The sequence below is a fragment of the Platichthys flesus genome, chromosome 16 (assembly GCF_949316205.1).
Source record: "Platichthys flesus chromosome 16, fPlaFle2.1, whole genome shotgun sequence".
NCBI classification, from domain to species: Eukaryota; Metazoa; Chordata; class Actinopteri; order Pleuronectiformes; family Pleuronectidae; genus Platichthys; species Platichthys flesus.
This window is the reverse complement of record NC_084960.1, coordinates 8,963,254-8,978,691: the sequence shown is the minus strand read 5'-3', so window position 1 is coordinate 8,978,691 and position 15,438 is coordinate 8,963,254. Positions and strand designations below refer to the sequence as shown.

The 15,438-nt window shown below is 44.0% G+C and overlaps 1 long non-coding RNA gene across 1 annotated transcript in view; it reads right to left on the bottom strand.

Annotated features, from left to right (window-relative positions):
- Positions 1-565: 565 nt before the first annotated feature.
- The window catches only part of LOC133971642 (uncharacterized), a 50,345-nt gene continuing 35,472 nt past the window's right edge, over positions 566-15,438 (bottom strand). Inside the window, exons 4-5 of the long non-coding RNA XR_009924394.1 lie at positions 3,343-3,407; positions 566-1,389 (exon numbers count right to left, since the gene is read on the bottom strand). This is a non-coding gene — a long non-coding RNA (uncharacterized LOC133971642). The remainder of the gene's footprint in view (positions 1,390-3,342; positions 3,408-15,438) is intronic.

Sequence of the window (15,438 nt, the reverse complement as noted above, 5' to 3'; positions counted from 1 at the left end):
TGAAGGCAGCACCACAACACCCGAGTGTGATCGATCTGTCTTTATTATGAATCGATATCTGCTCATTCAAATAAAGATAAATTTCAATTAGGGAACAGACAGCCCTGTGGCCCACCAGCAATTCAGAAATCAGTAAATTCTGAAAGGGAGAATGAAATAGCAGGATTGGCAGATTCAAATTACACAGAATAAACTTGACCAATTGGGTTGATCTTCTGTATCCGGGCCTGTTAGTGACACTATTACGTATAAACCTCTGATATTCAACATTTAATTTCATCAACATTTAAACTACATTTGTGCATTGCCACTATAAAAATTAATTTTGTTTCACGTCTTGTTGACTGAGCAGAAAAGGAAAGAAATTCATAAACAGAGACGATAACAGACGGTTATTGAGACGGTAACAGAACGGCAAATACTGGCCAAACCAGTAACGAAGCCAGCGTGACAAACAGTAACAGCACTCACGCATTTGCAGATGTATAACGAAACACCATTAAATCCTCTTATTAGCTGATGATGATCTTACATCTGCAGCTGCAATAACAAAACATACGAAAGCTTGGAAACACTCTTTTATTTCGGCAAATAACACAATCAAAGTTATGTTGCAATAAATCATCATGGAATTACACAGCCTGACAGGAATATTAACCACACACAGAGTGTCACAGGGACATGCAGGGTTAGTGGGAGAGTTTTTAAAGGTTAACATTCATTAACACTGTGATGATAATGGACTGATCCTTCTGAGGAATCTCGATCACATGTGTATTAATTAGTTTTTACACCACAGGAGAAATTCATTGAGCTCTTCACTCCACAAACCTCATGTGTGCCTGCGCCGGTGAGAGCGCTGCCACCGGTTTGTTAAAAAAAAAAAAAAAAAAGTTTAAAAAAATGAAAATAACATCTGATTATATTCCATTTACAGTTCCAGCGCCTGTTGATTCTTGTCCCAGAATAACACAGTAAATGTCACAACTACGGTACAGGGTATGAACAACAGTATGAATAAGCGCTGGATATCAAAAGCAGATGCATATACAGGAAAATATTAATCCAGGTTCAATTTAGAAAAAGTCAAATAATATGTAGATCCATTGTGGTAACTACAGCGAATGCACATTCACTGATTTGGCTTTCCTACTTGAGCATCTCTCCAGACAGGGTTGACTGATCTGTTCCATAATGTCGGAGCGGTGGAGTACACGCCGCTGTCCTGCTGAGTTTATGTCAGAGCTCCTCCAAGTCCAAGCGGCTGGCGCGGGTCCTGAGCAGCAACATTGTCAGTGATGGAGCTCATGCTGTCAGCAGCCGTGCCAAGAGCAAACATCTGCTGCAGGGGATGCTGGTCCGCAGTCCAGGCCGGGATTTAACATGATCCTAGAAACATAATACAGAAACTAATGACTGTTGGAAGCCAACAACCACTTGAAGCTTTAACAGTGACACATGTTTCTCATACCCACTCGAAAGAAGTTAGAGGCTTTGCTGGTATTTTTTTTCTCCTCACAATATCATAAAGGTAACTGTCACCTCCAGTAACTAGGACTTAAAAAACATGCAAAACTGATCGACACATGCATCTCCTCAGCTGATGCCTTCAGTTGAACGGATTTGGCAGCTACTTTCAACCCTGGCGTCAAGAAGTTGCAGATGAAGCACCCAGTGCCTCGTTCAAATCAAATCATCACATTAAATGCGTTGGCAAATTCCCAGATGCGTTTTGCTTCCAGCAGCGTGGCTCCTTCAGTCCGATAACCGAATTAAGATGTCACTCTCGTATTGTTAAGGCACAGAGAACAGTAAAAGATAACAAACGGCCTGATTACAAAGACACATCTGATTCCAGCATTTGAAGACATGACACAGAATGTCTGTCTAGAACACGAGTGTGGGAAGCTTGGAAAAACTGATTTATATCCAGAGCGACAGCTGGATGCACATGTTCTATCGGTGCATAACATCAGCTTCTTCACAACAATGTGAGAACGGCCCGAGGTGAGGTAATGCAGGCAGGTGGCCTCTTGTCAACCTCTGCTCTGCTCTACCTGTGCTTGTGTTCACAGCCTCCCACGCAATGACATCATGTCGTCTGCCTGCCCCCCCCACACACACACACATCATCCACTCAGGCCCGTGGTTGTCAAGGCAGCGAAGTGGCAGGACCGGCCCGTCCTGCCTGTCCTTTGCCCGGGGAAGGAACAACATGTCAGAGGATAAGTAGTCATCCATCAGTGTTTCTCATCTTCTTTCTGCCTGTCTGCACCTCTGAGCTGGTTTCCCTGCACGATGTCACGTTCCACCCGTGTACCGGAAATGGCCTCATTCTCTTTCTTCATCGACCTCCTCCTGCACTCCTCCTTCCTTCCCTCGGGCCTCAAAGATCACCGTCTGTTACCGACTTTCTTCCCCTAGCCTAAGCTTCAACCAAACACACTTTTCTAGATTTGATTAATGTAACTATAAACTTATTTATAGTTCTATACTTCTTCAGTTTTGCTTCTCAGCCAAATACATTTTTTTTTACCTGATTTCTCCCATGCCCTCCATTCTGGTTTTTCCCTTCCAACGTTTCTCACCTATGCCTCACCGGGAAGCAGAGCCAGGAGAGAAGGATCAGCACAGAGAACCACGTCCCAACCTGCCTCTGAGCGTCAGCCTGCCCGTGTACGCCTGTCTGTGCCTGGGGCTGCCGCCGAGGCCGTCCCCCTATCTCCCTCCCTCATCAGCACATCTACTGTACCTGTCTGCTGGCTCCCTGCCATCCACACACACACAGCCCCGCTTCGTTTACTGAGGGAACCAGGTAGTGGAAATGAAAGAAGACAATGCAAGCATGAAAAAAAAAAAAGAGACTACTCATGTTGAGGTCAAGCATGTCTGACCTCCACTGAGAACACCCACGGCTACCCCTGAGAGGCGCACGTATACAGTGCCACTCATTCAGCTTGCTGGCTGCTGCGCAAAAGCCCGTCAACGGGTTTCTTTGAAGGCCACCGACTCTGTGGTGGGCCATCAAAGCATATCTTCATTCAGTACAACTGAAAGGATCTGAGGCTCCTGAGAAAAGCAGTGTTTGAAGTGATATCTCTGTGCAACTGCATTCTTTACCATGCTGTCATGACTGGAGTTACACAATAAAAACAGGAACACGGGCACGAGGCCAGTGCCACCATCCAGGATCATGTGTCTTAAACATGTGAACTACCACTGCTGCCTCCACTTGATCAGTGGACGGACCAAACTCTGGCTGCGACTGTCAGTGTCCAATGATAAGAACGCATCATCTATTCCTCTGAATGAATATCAAACAAAAAGCAGAGTCATCCTTACCTGTTGAATCACTGAAGATCATGTTTCCATTACTCAGCCTCTTCTTGTTGCTCCTCTGAGATCATCTGTAAAAGATAAAGGACGGGGGGAAATGAAATGATTCAGAGGGGCTCATTTAAGTGTAAACATAAACGTCAACCAAAAAGACGGAGGAATCAGATTTAATTTAGTCCAGCTCTGCCTAAACTTGCATTAACACTCCAACAAATATTTATTTCTCCACAGTACAACGAGAGAACATACCTCCGATGTCTGTTTTCATAGGGAAGTTTATAGTTAAAAGTTTCAAACCTCCATTACTTAACAAATAACAGGAGTATATTCTATTTTGGTGCACAAAATTGTATTTATTTATTTTTACATTCCTGTTTTTTTGTTCTTGTAAACTACTGGATGTTCACATCTTTAAACAATAATACAATTAAACAAGGGAAAATAAACTGGCTGTGGTTGGAAGCCTCCACCATCTAGGGCAGTTTCGGACAATAAACTTTTTTCCGGACTCATGTGAGGTCACCGTGACTTTTACCTCCGACGATTCAACTTGATCGGATCATCTTTGTGTCCAAGTGAAATCAGGTCAAAATTAAAAGAAATCCACAAAAGGTAGATTCAAGAAGAAAGACAGATATAAGATATCATGTCACAGAGGCCAAAAACATGTGTTTTGAGACCACCAGGACCTTGACTGAGCCCACCCAAATCTATTCAATGAAACTGTGAGTCAAGGTGAACATTTCTGCCAAATTTGAAGTGATTCCCTCAAAGTGTTCAAAGATAATATTTTCACAAGGCAGAAGAGTTTTGTGAAGTTGCAGTGACTTTAGACATTTGACATTCACATTTTAATCACGTCATCTTTTAGTCCAAGTTAATGTTTGGCCAGATGTTATTTAATTGTTGGTGTTCCTGATGTATCATAATCACAAGAACAGGAGCTCTTCTTTGACCTTCAACCAGGAGTCCAAAGGAACATTTGTACCAAATTTGAAGAACTTTAGTTCAGTTTGTTCAGTCTGGACTACTGTAAAAAAACATGGCTGCCTCCCTAGAGAGGACCCACTCCTGATGTCAATATAAATTGTTTAAATATAAAAGGCCCATTCAAGGGTAAAGATAACATTTGTAGAATTTAGATGAAACATACTAGTGAAAACTTCCCTAGGGTTATTACATATTTAATTTCTGCCAATAGATCCCTTTCACCTAAACACTGAACTTTTAAGTAACGATCAGCTGCCATACGTTCATGATGCATTATTCTGTCAGGCACCGGGTTCATAATGACCACATGAATCAGACCTTCTCCAGTATCTTCACAGACCATTTAAAGAGTCAAACCAGGAGTAGCAGCATAGATCAGCGTGACTCTGGTTTATGTAAATCTAAGGTTTCAGTGGAGTTCGGCAGCACCTGGCAGTTCAGAAGAACGGAAGCATTCAAAGTGGCTTTTTCCATTTTTACCAATTTTAAATGTACTTGGTTTTATTTTATAAGGTCAACAAGTTCGGTTAGATATTGAAAACTTGCAGGTTTCCTCATACAAGCATGTGAAGGAAGCTGTGGCGTCCTCATCCAATCACAGACAAAGGTGCTCTCTGCTCCTGAGTTTCACTGTCCCAGACCAGTTCCCGTGGAAACAAATGCACTGTTTCCGAGTGACACAAAGCCTGAACTTAAAAACCTCCTTTCAGGTTGAGGGCTCCGAGAGTTGAGGGGAAAACAGCAATAACAGGACGGCGGGGAGAGAAACTGAATACCGACGAATTGCTTCCCAGAGTTTCTGGAGGACATGGTAAAATAATTCCTCCTTTTAAAATACCTTTCCCTGGCACCAGACACCCTAGGTAGCTTTGTGCCGGCCCCATTTCTTTTATATCCCCTCTCATATTTCCGTTTCTTTTCGCTATCGTACTGAGCTAAGTGAGTTATCATGTACACCAGCAGGCTGGAGCGGCATGTGGCTAGGCTAAGCCTCCAGATGAGGTAATGTTTACAGGGCTGGAGAGCCAGGAGAAGGGTTGGTCGGGTCTTGATTAGCTCAGGGGTAGGGGCTCTCTCTAATATTGGACGCCCCTTTGTGTGGTGAGATTACTGCCTTATGAAAAACTGCCCCTGCTGACACGCCTGATGGGATCAGAGCTTCCTGCCTGCTGCATCGTCCTGCTTATGAGCTCTACACACATGGGAGAGAAAACACACTGCCAAACACCACAAACACACATCTGTACATCTCAGAGAAGACAGGCGTGTGCAGTGCAGAGAGATCATGTGCACAACTCACAAGTACTGTGCATGCCTACGTGTAAACAAGCATGTACACACACACACACAACAGACAAGCACACACATGGCCATAACTGATGACCCCCAGATGGAAAGCAACCTGCATTTATTAGCGAGGCCAGATGCGACACAAACACGAGCTCATGCACGCTCACTTGCTTTTACTGAGGTCGTCTCCTCCGGCCACTCCTCAATGAAAATCACATGATGGACCACATCCAGCTCTGAAAAAACAACTGAGAGTCTCCACCCCGAAAAAACATCAACAAACAATGTTAGAAATCACAGGGGAATCGGAGGCAAAGCTTCCAGGGGATTTGATCCTTGTAGTCCTCGCAAGAAGGCTGAGGCTATAGGATGATTTCAATTATTTGATATAATTTCTGATGGTCCATTAGTTCAAAATAAAGCTCTGATTATAAGTGATGTGTAAACAGAAGGCTGCAAACAAAACTGATGGAGGGCTGTACTTTTTTCCAGATGCGTAATGGACTCTTAATTAGCAGTGGCCTCACTTTCATGTAACCTTTTCCGAATAATTCTCATTTAAAACCAAGAACAACTGAATCATTGCAGCGTTTTGGTTCCTTCAACCATACATCAAACATCAACACCTTCTTATGTCTACTGTTTAGGGGCCTGCACTAACAAATGATCATATTTCTGCAGCTCATTATGTGGAAACAGATAAATACTTGTAGGTGAATTCATTAAAGCAAGAGCTCTCTTTCTTTCTCTCTCTCTCACACACACACATACAAAGACAAACACACACACGGGGCACTGGCACAACCTTGCGCCAGTGGTCCTCTAAACCAGTCATGTGAAATGACCCGTTCCTTTCTGCAAATCAGATTACATCTCCAAGCTGAGGTCTGCAAATCCACACACACACACACACACACACACACACACACACACACACACACACACACACACACACACACACACACACACACACACACACACACACACACACACACACACACACACACACACACACACACACACACACACACACACACACACACACACACACACACACACACACACACACACACAAAGCTCTAGGCTCAGATCCACGCAACTCAACACACACATGAACACACACACATCGAGACTGGCTTAATCAGATTTTGCCCTACAAACCTTCTCGTCTTTGAGAATGTACGCCACCCTGCGCGTATCAGCATGGCCCAGAAATAGAGTCTGAAAACTGTGCCTACAAACTTACAGGACCCAGAGATATATACTGAATGTATATGGCCGACATCAAGAACAGTGAAAGTAAAAAAAGCTTCTCAGGCCACAGATTCCCTCACATAAGATCAAAACAAAGCAAGGTCTTTGTTAAAGAAAATCATAGGGGGCTGTGATAAGCATCCTTTCAGCAGCGCTCGACTGCTGTTTGGCAGCTCCGCTATGGAATGAGCACATGTGCTAACACGTTTATTATGTGTTTGGCAGAATTGCAAATGATAGTTGATTCGCAAATGATTCGAGTCCTCTTCATGTTACCGAACCCCTATGCACTAAAGCAGGGAACTCTAGAAAGCTAGTTGCTTCAGTTATGGTAACATTTTCCAGGGGTTTTCTTAACTTTAACTGAGCTCAACAAGTAAGCAAATGATATTTGAATAAAACAGAACGAGGTACTGTTTGCTTCTATGGTGCTTTTGACGTCTTTGCACATTTTTGATTTAGTGATCAGATGTGCAGCTATCCGAGTTTTCTGCTCCAACTCTTTCATTCTCAGTCATAGTGCGAAAGCAGCTTGCTGGCTGGCTGATGGTGGACTGGTCCGCTTAATCATACCCAGACAGTTGGAGGAAGTACAAGTCTCTGTCCCTACAGGATCTACATTAAGTCTCCACTCTGCTAATCAGAAAGCCCTTTAAATACATCAGCATGTCCCTCTGGCCCAACCAACAAGCAAAATTGCATTTTGTCTTTGCAACTTTTTTAAGGAAATGTCAATTACCTCTCCATCGAGTCTGGAAAACCGACCACTTCTGCCTCAGTGTTCATTGTAATAAATAGATAAACTTAGTAGCTCATTATCTGTGTTCCTTTTTGCCCTTCATCCTGTGGAAGTCAGAGGGTGGGAAGTCATGGGTGGCAGGAAGCTGAGATAGTTGTGGCTACAATGGGGCGTCAGGACGCTGTCAGTCATCCCAACTCAAGTTCAACTTGAGCGGGTCATTTTCTCTTCACTGTGATATCTGAGAGCACCAGCGATGGACACCAGCAGCGAGGGGAATGGAGGAGTGGAGGGGCCGTGCCCTGGGTTAGATTGCAATGGATGCTCAGATAAGAAGACCGCAAAGGGCAGATTTAGCCAGGTCAACAGGGGAAGCTGGCTGAGGCTCCTGTTACCTACAGGAAGAGCTCACTCATCCCTCAGATCACCTCCCACACCTGCGGAGGCCGGCATCTGTAGCATGGTGCCACCAGCCAGGAGCTGGGAAGTGGTCGCCAAAGCCTTCCAATGGTTACTCTTACAGCAACTGGACAATAAATCATTGTGCTGGTGGTTTTACAAGTTCTGGCCCTCACTAACATAACTGGCAGTTATTTCCCAAAGCATATCAAGGCTTTAGAATTGGAACTATCCGGATAGCCACTTGTTTCAAGTTAATTAAAGTACAGAACCAAAACTTGGAAAGATACTTTGGCATTTTGTTGTTTTGTTAAAGTCATATTGATGTGTGGTCATTTGTTTTGACCTTGGGGAAACTATGTCAGTGCATACCCGTTACAGCCTTTCAAATGTCACAATTTATTTTCATGATAATTTGGACATTTACTGAAGATGAGCAATGCTACTGGACAAGCCACCGATCACTAAATCAATCAAAAACATTGCAAGGGTAAAAGGTTTGAGAAAATGGAATAGAATAACTCAGAACACATATTGTCACTGTTATATCACACATTCCTGACAACACACACATGAACATAACCATAAAATAAAGATAGCGTTGTCTTTTTGAGTGCATTTCCTTTCAACGGGGTTAGCATACGGTTGCTGGTTCCCCTTTTACACTCTGTCTGCACAGAACAGCTGACTTACAGCTGACACCTTGAAGTGATAAGGACTGTGACCTTGAACATCTTCAGCAGTGGGACATGATCCATACATATGATAAATCCTAAAATGGAGGATTATTCTGGTTTAGGAGGTCGATTTGCCGAGGCACCGCTCCCAGGTTTGCTTTCAAGTCATCAGCGTCATATGCTGAGCCAAACTACAGCTTTAAAATGGAAATTTAAGAGGGTAATAAAGTTACATCAAGCAACTCCTTAATAACACAAATTAAACATCATAACCCTCCTCCCCTGATGTGGAAAAAAACTAATTTGTGTGTTTTACAAGGTGAGAAGTGATGAAACAGTTCTATTCAGAAGCACGGGTGGCAATGAATTGTCTCGTCTTAAACGAAAATGCCACCAAGTTATCTCCTGTCATCTGTTAACCCATTAGAGGTAGTGACCAGGAATGGTCACAGGAGCCGTGAAATGTTAGTTTTAGAGTGAAGGTAAACAGCCTCTCCCATGGTGGGCCTGTACCTTACACAGAGAAAGCACATGTTTCCCATTGTGGTTAAAAGGAAAGGGGATTAAAGTGTAGTGCAGCCGAAGCCATACCCATACACCCCACGGTGGGATCACAGTACTTTCAGGTCTTTCAGTACTGCTGATGCTGCCCAGTTTCAAGTGGGTAGTGTGTATAGGGAGAGGGCACAGGCAGTTTTATTTGTCAGGGTCTTCCAGAGACAGACTTTTGTCCCGTTCATAACAACATTAACATGCAATATGGGTGATCCATCCACTGGTGGACAGCATCAGTTCACACCCGGCACAGCATGTCCACACAAGCATATCAAGTGACCACATCTCCTTTCCCTTCGCTCTATATGCAAACAAACACGTAGCTAATTTACAGCTGCTTGTAAAGGCAAAATGCATTATTTTCCTCGAAAGTCTGACTGTGACGAAAAAGTCTGCTCTACAGTGAAATAAGATTGGAAACAGATTGGATTGCAGTGTTGGCCACAGATAAATCAATGCATGGGAAAAAGTTTAAATATTGTCAGCTCATTTTGAAACCGTGACGAGCCAGAGGACGTCAGCAGGGCAGGCGGTCCATCACAGGACACATTTGCGTTCACACTGCCGAAAGAATGTGGCCACATGCTTCCCAGACGTTCTCCAAATGCGGTTTCATACGTGTCCTCAATGTTTCTTCACACCTGCACTTAGAGCTGTCCACTTGCAGATCACCCAGGACGGATGTGAATGCCAAGTCTGAGGGGGGGAGCCTTTGAGGCCTTTCTCTGGGGCTGAGGAGTCGGGCATGTTACCAAGGAACTGCCTGACACTCACACAAACACGGGGCAGGTTAGGTTTATGAAAGGGTGTTGAAACAGAGCAGATTTTTTCACTTTTCCCAATATTGCCCCCGCGAAAAGAGATGAGATTCATAACTCATACGAACAGCAACAGAGAAGGGGGGGGGGGGGAGATGAAGCTGGGGTAAGACTAAAAACAAACAACAAAGGAAGTTACTGGTGACTGGTTTTGGCTGCCAGATAGGAGGTTTTCACCCCAGGGCTGTGGGGTCAAATAGGCCACAATCAGGTACCACAGGGGACAGTTGAAGCAGGGGACTGTGACTGTGCAGCCAATTACAGGACACTTTAAAGAGGCAAATCACGCAAGGGACATTGAGGAAGATATGCATAGTGGAGCATATCCGCACGTACCCAAAAACTGCCAATTAACTAACACCCCATGAAGCTCAGCTGTGACCGATTCGGCAGGAGGGCTTCCATGTGCAGTGAGTAAAGCTTGGGTAGGAAAGGATGTAGACGGAGGGTCAAGCATTCAGCCTGTCAAGTCTCACCAAATATTAGTGTCTCTACTGAGTCATGTTAGAGACTGATTGTCATCTATTGTGTGAGGGTTTCTTAGAAATCGGAACTCGAACTTGAGGTGGTGAACCCAAAGGCTCATTTATGCTTAAGGTTAGATTCTTACGTAGAAACAGACGGCACCTTCTGCTCGTCCTCAGTTAATCCGTGATTGCGCACTTCTTCAAATAGGGATTGGATAGTAAAAAAATGAGTGACCCTCTGGAAATCATATGGGGCAGTGTAGACAATAGTTCAAGCTAGAGGACAAAAGTACTTTTGTGTTGGTAAGTTAGACCAAGGCCTATTTCTTAACAACAATGCCAACGCAAAACACGGATGGAAATATGCTTCAGTGACGGTTAAATAGATTGAAACCGTTGTATCTGTAAATTCTGTCACTTGTAATATATACTTGGACTTAACTATGTAAAACTTTCAACTTACATCGGAATTTGAAAATGTAAATGCTGTTCATTTCACTTGCATCTTGACTTCTGACTTGACCCGGATGTGACCCTAGATCCCTTCAAACCGCTCCACCCAGTGGGAAGGGATTCTCACCCTGACTAGTTTACCTCTAGCATTCCAAGAAAAGTTATGAACTGTCATTCTTAACCTTTTGGCCTCAAAGCCCACACACATAAACATAGATAATTACATGCTACACGTCTATCAGAGTTGGTGTATCTGCTTCTGTCTGTGTTTGTGGGAGGAACTGGGGCAACAAGGATTGTGAGAAGAAGTGTTTGTGCAGATTTGCAGGACCTTCTCACCCAAAAAAACCCTGTTTGGGGAAAAAGAGCATGGCTTGTTAATGAGCATGTGCGTGCTCGTGTTTTGAAACTGGAAACAGATTTATGCAGTGTTCGGGATCAGCTCTTTAAAGGCCATCCTGAACAAGCTCGCACGGCTCTGTAAAACCCTGTTCCCTCTCTGATCCAGGTGACGCTCGGCCAATACTTTCATGACACACATGACGGACACATAAACACCACCCTGACCGCTTACGAAGTTCTTTGTGACGTCAATAATTTCCGATTCCGATGACGCTACACTGACATTCAGTGTCATTGATTAATTGGTTTCTACGGGGTTCTAAGAGTTTCCGTTTTGAAAAAACAGAACCCTTTCCGGAGCTCTAAACCGTAAGACTTAAACAGGATTCTGGCCACAGCACAAGATGTCCTGGAAGGGGATAAAAAAAAAACTGCCACGGTAAGTTTTCCTATTGGTACTGATCAGAGTGTTACATGTGATGCAGTAAGAGGGGAAATCTGTGAAACAAACAAATTCTGCAAACCTCACATTTGTAAATGCAAAAGTCCAGATTCATGCCTCTGCATACATGTGTGTGTGTATGTCGGTGGCTAAGTTGGTGTGCACATATTGTTCATACACATACGCTTAACTCAAAAAAACTCCTAACATAAATGTCAAGGAACTGCGATGGTGGAAAAAGGTGGGATGGGGAACACATCAAGGCTAATCTGGCCAGGGATTAGGAACAGGCAAATATCACCAATAATAAACAAATGACTGACATTCATCTGTGTGCTTTCAAGCCCCCCGGGCTCCAGCGAGAGCAAAACAGGGTCTGGATCCAATCCCTGCTGTTTATCAGTGCGAATAGAAGCGCCCACTTGTCAAACCTCCATGTAAAGCATTTGGGGGACAAACTCAGAATGGGGAACAGAGCACTCCAACAAATTAGTCCTCCCAGATTTGATTTACAGCTCAGACCTGAAAGACCAGAGCCCAATAGTCTGATGGTAATGGCTGTTTTGTTACCGCTTCATTATTCATGCTGACACTGTCTTCTGGTCAGCCATTTTCTGTGGGATGATAATTTGATTTTGACTGACACATATCGCCTGTGACCTTTTCAGCTGAGACAGAGACAGTGTCGAGACAGCCGAGTGTCTGAATAGGTTAAAATACATAAAAAGACACTTGTGACAGCACATATACAAAGGGATTGAGAGTCAGACCCCACTTTTCCCAACTCTCTAAAATGGGAAATGAATGGGAATGTGGTTTTAGACTTTTTGATCGCACTGACGCACAACACTGCGAAGCCAATGTGTTGATTAAAAAAGTGAGAAGACACAAATGATTAAAGAGGATACAACTATTCTACTATTCTTTGAATTTAAAGTTTACTTCATTTACTTTTTGTTATATAATTACATACAGTTTTCTATATCACACACTATGAGTTTAATCTAGTGCTGTACCTAATTAACATTTCAATCACGTGATTCATTGATTTATTAATTGATAATAACTTGTTTCAGTCTCTCAGATTTGATTTTGCTGCTTTTTCTGTTTTATAAATATAGACTGAAACATAATAGACGATTCTGAAGTCTCACAAATTTTAATGGACATTTTTCTACTATTTAATAAACTAAAATAAATTGCAAATATACAGCACCATTGGATAAACCAGGCCACGGTGTCCTCGTTGCTCAAGGGCAAAAGGGATTTTTACGACGCAACAACTCAACCGGCGATGACAGCAGAGCAGCGCACCGGATTCACATTATTGACAAATATTGATTACTTGTCTAGGCATCACCATGGAGATTATTGCAGAGGAATTCTGGACAGATAAAGTAATGGGCCATAAATTCCCTCTGTAGTCACGCCGTGGGTTAATTAGCAGTGTGATGAAACAGAGATCAAAGGTAAAGCAGTGAAAGCAGGTTGTAATTTAGCCTGTGCACTTTCCTGCAACGAGGGGAATAGTGCACACGAGGAGAAAAGGCGTCCAATGGAAATGCAAACACTGCATGTTTCCTCAATCTCCTCCCTTTTGTGACATCAGATAAAAATGCTCTACTAAGTCTTAATTTAGGTGGATGTTCAGAGGCCTTGATCTCATTCTGTTTGTATGTGTGTGTGTGTTTGTGAGAATGCTAAGAAGAAAAAGTCTTCCCTTTGCTTTAATCCACTTATTTTGTTTCGCTCCACTGTTCAAGGTGGAAAAGTGCCGAGACGGCAATGCTTTGCCTTCTCTGTGTGTTTGGCCCTCAGTGCTTTACCTGCTGAGCGCCGGGACTCACCAAGCCTGAGGAACACTGTGGCGTTAACCCTGTCCCTAAGTATGTCCCTGGCCAGCACAAAAGCCATCTGGGGTGCAGCTGAGAGCTTTAGCAACAAAATAACTCTTTCAATCTGCACGCTGCATGGTTCTGACTGCGGGGCGTTGAGGTCGCCAATACCAAGACTTGCACCGGACCCTCCTCCTCTTTCTCCTCCACCCTTCTAATCCCGGCCTACATGACTGACTCCATCTGAAAGCCCCACACGCCAGAGGTGGGAGCCAGCAGCACAGTGAGATTCAGAAAAAAAAAAGACCACCTGCTCATCAAACTAAATTGCACTCACTGAAGGCAATTCGGAAGAGAATAGAGAGAATGAAAAGGAGGGGAGCGAGAGAGAAAAAAAACACGAGTACGAATAAAAAAGAAATGACAAAGTCACTGCTCTCCCTCTGTGATCTTGGCAGACAAAAGAACAAATTGCATTTATGCATCACGGCACCCGAGGGTCAAAATCGTCGGAGTCCCACTCAGTCCTGTTTGTGTGCGAGCATGTTGATATAGGTTCCGTCAGTTCCCAGAGCCAGAGAGGTGCACAGGCCTACCTTTCAGCCTTTCATCTCGGCTTCTTTTGTATTCCGCTGCACATCCGTCTGTTGTCTCTGTCCTCCATTTGGTGGAATTGACTGTTATTATTCCAAACAGCATTATCTTTATTAATGCCACAGGTCTCAGGACTGTGCACTCTCTGGGAGCCGGGTCTGGACAGAGCTGGGACCAATCTCCCTAGATAAAAGCTTAGTGGAGAGCTGTATGCAAGCCAGACAGCTTGGATAGGCCTTCATCCCCACTTCTCATTCTCACAGAGAGGTATGGGCCCTACAAAGACCGAGATATGGCTTTAATCTTGGCACTTTCAGGCAGGCAGGAACGTTTGAACTGAGAGCAGCTCTCTGGAAGGCTATCATAAGTCACTTCGGGTTGTTAGCCACTAGTCAGAACCAACAAATTGTGTTATTACCAAACACATTTATATAATATTTGAAAAAGTGAAGGATCCACAATGAAAAAAATAAAGAGAGGAAGGTTTTTGAATCAGGTTTTTAAATCATGAAACTTTATCTCGGTGCTTCGGTTTATGGGGCTGCCCTCCAGTTCTGCTGCGGCTTATACTCGTATGTACTTGGAGCTGAGGCCATTTCCCAAAGTCAGCCATGCGTGACGAGTTATTTTAAAGGTGGTGTGGAGAGCTGACGTGTGGCCAGGCCAGGGCAGGGCAGCGGTTGGGGTCTCGGCTTAGTGCCTCAAGCCCCTCGCTCCAGTGGTCACACAGCCTCAGCTCCCGGCCCGAGTCCGGACACTGATTTATGGGACAGGGGGATTACCATCAAACCAGCCATGAGGACCACCCAGATGGTGGCACAGGATGACAGCAGCACAAACACACACACACAGTCGCCACACGCACGCAAATTCAGATGTACTGCTACATCCGCACATGGACATTGTGTACCCTCACACTCAGATGTCCATAGAAAGCCACATAAATTGAAAAGCTGCACATTCAATCTGTAATGGCTCCGTTAACCACTCAAGTACAGTGAGTGGGATTAGTTCAACGAGGTTTCCTCATTATAACAAAGCAAGGGAGCCGGCTTCGCTCATCAGGGATCATATGTATCTACTGGACGCTCCTGGCTAATTCTGCTCAGTCACAACGTTTTTGTCTCACTTACGTTTCGGTAAACCACAATTAAAGTTTTTCTTTTTAAAGAGACCAATGTACAAAACAAGAGCCGTCCGGTCACAGCTAGCTGAAGAAGAAGGCTCAGACTTCAGGCTTCTACCCG